Below are 5,645 nucleotides of genomic sequence, written 5' to 3'. Positions count from 1 at the left end.
AGCAGTTTTCACTCACATTGAGGAATGTGCTTCCCTCAAGATGGTGAAACCCATCCCTTTGTCTGTTCCTCCTCCTTTCAGAACAGGAACAATAGTAACATCCCCATACAATGCGTCATTGGTGTTCTTGGCACCTCTGTAGTTGTTCTCACACTTTCTTGTAAATTTAACACCTCAGGAAAAGAAGTTGCTAATCTTCCTGGCGCTCAGCTTTCCTCTCTTCATGCTTAGCTGAGAATTGTCACAGAAGGCTGGTGCCTCCTAAGACAGAAATTATCTGGCCTGCATTTTTCACAGTTACCTGTTTGCAGATGTGAGATACCACAGTAGGGTATTTTCTCCTGCACATTAAAAATAAACAGAACATACAGCATAATTTTTAGCTCGCTATGTATTAGTCTTTTTGCTCTGGGAAATACCCAGAAGATTGGAAAATGGTGTTGGTTGACTGCAGTTGTGGTTTTAGCTTCCAGCTGTCATAAATCTGTGCAGAGTATTGTGAAACCATCAGCCTCTTAGTCAGCTTTAAAACTCATCCTACAGAGCACATCTTTAAATTAACTCTCAAGCAGTCCCTGAGTCACTTTCATGGTCCTGGAAATCTAGAGAAAGAGTTTTGTCTTTGGCATTGCCTACTGCACTGTCCTGAGGTGGTAAATCGCTGAGGAAAATAGTGAATTTTTTCCAGATGCAGGAATTCCCTCAGATGGGATGGCATGAGGTATGCTGCTGTCCTCCTTCCTGTGCTGTCCTCCAGGAAGAGAGAGATGCACTCTTTAAGCTGGAGTGTTACTGGGCTCATAACATGCCAGGCAGACATCAAGATTCACGGACAAAATTAAAGCGCTAAACTGTCTGAGACCAAATGATGCTGGGGTGAAGCTGGAGGAGACAGTAGAGGAGATCCCATTTTCCCTGTTCTCTCTTTATGGAAGGCTCTTTTGGCTCTTGCCAATGTCTGTTTGTGCCTGGGGCAGCTTCCCTAAGGGTCAGGTCCCAAAAAGGCAGCACACAATCAAGTCACTGGGCAAGGTCAGTGTGCTTACACTTTCAGTGCATCAGTCCTTTATAATTATTAGTTAATGTAGTTGTGCAGATTTTGTTTCATCTTGTCCTACCTCTCTCAGTGTCTTATTCCCATCACACATTTCTGTCAAGTTCCCATTGCTCAAACTTCCATCCATGCAGCCACCCCAAAGAGATTATTAATGACACCTCTGACTACCTTCCTTTCACCATGGTGGTGCTGACAGAAACCTACTCTTTCACATGTTACATGTAAGTAAGTATTTAGCATTCACTCAGGAGATAGAGAGTTTCTCTGTAGCCATGGGTTTGCTGCTGAGGTGATCACTAGGAGAATCCTGCTGTTGTGTGTTCCACAGAACAGCATTGGAACCCAACATGGAAGTGCTTTCTGGCTGGTATAACTGTGCATGAGGACATACTGCACTAAGAAACAGGCATTATTAGCTGGATAGCCTAATGGTGTGGCAGCTTCAGTGGTGTCATGATCCGCTCATGCGGGGTGTCGGGGTGTCATGATGGTTCATTAACCGATCCCAAAAGTGCAAAAAGGCAAATGGCAGGGGACCATCAGTTTAATCAATGCAAATACACCTTTATTTAGGTACCAACAGCAAATGCAATAGAAAAGGGAAATAAAGAACAGAGAGAAAAGAGGGGAAGGGGAATATAGCTACCACCATTGAGACGAGATCCTCAATGGTCCAGCCGCATAGATTCGCCGTCGTCTGTGGGGGTGCACCAAAGTCTTCCCAAAAAGTTACAGTTTATATAGTCTTTAGCCAAAGCAAGTGGCATCTGGCCAGAAGGTGGGGAAGACTGATGGGCCATTGTGAGGAGCCCGTTGATCTGTGAAGCAGGTGCTGGCATGCAGGGACAAGCTACCGCTTGTCACAACCTGTTCGAACGCAGCATTCTGTAGAAGCACAGCAAGTGCACCTGCTAACAGTCACTTGGCAAGTGTCCATGTCCACCTCGGCCGGGCCAGAACTCCTGTCAGGGGTCTTCAGGGTCCTTGTGACGGTCGTGAGGCAAATGAAGGAAACTTTGGACCATCTCTCACAAGAGGTTAACCTTGTTTTACATACCAGAAATTAATTTTTTACTGATACAGAAGTCAAGGTACTAATAATGAGTGTTCAAGAAGGTGTGGTTATGGATGAGATCCCAGTGAGATTGAGTGAATCTCTACTTACTTCACAAAATTTGAAGACGGCACTCAGAGAAAATAGAAATTTGCTGCATTGCTACTGACAGCCAAATTTAAGTCAAGTTTAAACCCGTATCACTTATAGATCTCGGGAACCTGAGAGATTTTTCTGTTTGAAAAATACAGATGAGATTACAAGTCACAATCTTTGCTGAAGCAGAATAGCCTTGCTCCCCTGCAGCTCATGAGTTTTACACTAATTTCTTTCACATTTTTTGTTGCTCAGATAGTGTACCTAAGTCTCCCTGGACTACTGAAACTCAGGCAAGCACATCACTCTATTGCATATTACAATTGGATAAAAGGTCCACTCACACCATGTGATCAGTAATGTGCTATTTTTGGTGTCAGAGAGTGCCTCTGAGCAAAATAAGGAGGCAGAGTGTGAGGAAAGGGATGTATTAAATGTGAATATAAGTCCCTGATTAGTGATTTGATTTCTAGTGTCTGTTTTCTTGTATTAAAAATCATTGCACTTTTAAAAAAATAGGTGACCCTATCATTTTCCCCAAGGATCTTGAGAAGTGATGCTCAAAAGAATATACATACTTACTTGAAAGTCATTACTACTCTGACCTTTCTAAATTTATCATGTAATGGAGCATGATGGGTAAGGGAGAAATTAAGGAGAAAGAATGATAAAACTAAGACCTTTTTTTTTTTTCTGAAGAGATTTGAATAATAATGATAATGATGTACTTAGGGAATGTTCCTCAATGGGACCTGAGCCCAACATCTGATGTGTGATATCAGACACCTCCCAGGTGCCTCTGTTGTGGCTCTGACAGCTCCCCGGAAGCTATGCCACCTTCTCTTAATGAGTGGCTTGTTGCTTAGGCCAGCCCCCTCTTCCAGGGCCTTTGTGGAACTTCCCAGCTGCCAGATGAATAACAAAGAGTTTTTCTGTCCATAATAATAATCTATTTTTCTCTGTATATGCAGTTTTCTAGCACCCCTTTTCAGACCTTCTTGATGTTACCTTTTGCACTGAACAGGGAGAAATGCATATGAGCTTTGGGAAAGGGAGATACATCCTCCACTGACTGTTATAACAGCTATATTTTCAGTCATTTTTCATGGGGTATTTTGCAGTTTTCAGTGTTTCTAACAAAAAGTAATGGCTAATTATTAAAGCTGGAGGAATGTGTGTGCAAGTTAACAGTGTATTTTAGAAGTTGCTCATTTTCACATTTGGAAAGATATTTTAGATATGTGAGAACACAGAACTGCAGATCCAGAAAGACAGTGTGCAATTCAGGGACAATTGTGCCAGATCTCATTTTATACATAAATTGGGACACTTCTATTAAGTCCTGAAAGAAGTCTTTGTTTGCTTACTTCAAACCTTTGAGAGGTTTGTGGAGTTACCATAGAATTTATTATCTTGTTATAATTTTTCATTAAAATTCACATAGATTTCAATACTCATGATCTGTTTTTTTTCCCTCTTTACTGGTAGCTAAGCTTTCTTAGAGTAATCAGTAGTCCAAATAGAATGGCACACCTGAGCCCTTCAGTTGAAAATAGGTCAAGTCGAAATGATCTCTTACTGCAGAATATTCTACTATAGTACAGCTCAGAAATGTTTTGACTTTATTTCTCTGCCAACATGTAGTGTTATGACTTTTTAAAGCAGAGGGGCAAAGAGAAGAAAGGTCTTGAGGGCACCTTTGCTGCTGTCATAAGGTATAATTGCATTTCACACAGTAAGTTTTAAATTACTTTATTAATTTCTCTTGCAGCTCATGACAAAAAGAGCAGTTCAGGTAAATAACATGGGCATTTAACTAGAGCTCCAAGCAACCCCAGCCAGACTTCATGCTGCCCCAGGCTATATCCTTTGATACATCTTGTCTATGTTGACATGTTCTGCCTGTCCTGAACTGGCTTCAGTATTACAGAAGGGTTTAGAACTTTCTTCCTTTAGACCCAGGGCAAAACTAGGGACCAGGAAGCAAGACCATGTCTTATGCAAGCAAAATACTGAATAAAGTTGAAAACTAATGCAGATGAATGATGAAGAGAAATACAAAGAGGATAAGCACATGTTTTAAACTATATAATGATTTTCAATTTGTGGCTAGGGAATGCATTAATGGAAATAAAATCCAGTTAAAAGATCCTTATTCTGGAAGACACAGAAAGTGAAGGACTGCAATATCTCTTTAAATCTTATTTTAAACAGGCTCTAATATGTTAATGTCTCTTCCTGTATTGCTCCTTTCATAGCAACAGAGAAACATGAGGCTTCACAGAAGTGGGAAGAGACCTCCACATTAGACAAGGGAAATAAATGGGTCAGAAATCAAGGGGCAAATGCAGTGAGCAGGGTTTGTAGCAAAGGCGATGGGATCCTTTTGTAGTCCATATCCACCCTGCAAAAGGCATTTCTGAAAGGAGAAGAGAGGAGACTCCAAAGAAGGTGAAGCTTAGGTGTTGAATTTGAAGTGACTGTAAGTCAGACAGATGGAGACTTTTCATCTGGGTCTGTAGTGACAGAAAAAGGGGTAATGCTTTTAAACTGAAAGAAGGTAGATTTATACTGGGTATATATATATTTTTTTTTTTTTTTTTTTTTTACAATGAGGATAATAAGAGAGGTTGTCCAGATAAGTGTGGATACCCTGAATTGTTCAAGGCTAGGCTGGACAAGTCTTTGAGAAACACAATCCTGTGAAAGATGTCCCTGCCCATGGCAGGGTGGCTGGAACTAGATGATCTTTAAAGGTCCCTTCCAACCCAACCCATGATAACATTCTATGATACAAGAAGTAATCTTTTCATATAAGGTATGTAATAGGTCTTTTCTTGTCTCTTCCACATATTCTTTAAACCTGGATGGACTAACCTATTTCTTCGAAGGTTTAAGCGGTCAGTGTAATTTAGAATAAGCCCCCTAGGCATGATGCAGGTATGCATTTTGTTATATTTTGACCAGGCAAATTTCAAAACAAAATTATAGCTGTTTCTCTGTTTAAGAGGACATGTCCACTCTAGTGTATCTTCATTGTGACTAGCTTAGAGAAGAGGGAACATTGCCTCAACTGCTTCCTGACAACCTGGTAGGCCATGCTGGTCAATAGAAGGGGTCAGAGTCACACTAACCCTAGTGGATACAGGGAAATAAATAAGCATAAACTGCAGCGATTGAATGACAGGAGATTTACATTGCTGCCTGTTTGAGGGCTAGCAAGGAAAGAGGTGTAGGCAAAGACTTGACCTCTAGAATCATTGTCACTACTCAAAAGGCAATAAAACAGCAAACTGTTTAATGATTCAGATAAATTTTAGGGTTACGCATCTCAAATTTTCTCCAGTACAGGGAAAACAGCTTCAGTAAAATAGTTTGCCCTTGCCTATCATGATCAGCCTACAGTTGTGCTGGCAGCTTGAGAACTTCATTTACAAT

The 5,645-nt window shown here is 40.8% G+C and overlaps 1 protein-coding gene across 1 annotated transcript in view; it reads left to right on the top strand.

Annotated features, from left to right (window-relative positions):
• Window positions 1-5,645, top strand: part of LOC137468489 (pinopsin-like) — a 76,045-nt gene that overhangs the window by 54,410 nt on the left and 15,990 nt on the right. The window lies entirely within an intron of this gene.

Source organism: Anomalospiza imberbis, chromosome 2, assembly GCF_031753505.1.
Source record: "Anomalospiza imberbis isolate Cuckoo-Finch-1a 21T00152 chromosome 2, ASM3175350v1, whole genome shotgun sequence".
Lineage (NCBI taxonomy): Eukaryota > Metazoa > Chordata > Aves > Passeriformes > Viduidae > Anomalospiza > Anomalospiza imberbis.
Note: the sequence above shows the minus strand (reverse complement) of the source record. Positions and strands in the feature narration are given on the sequence as shown.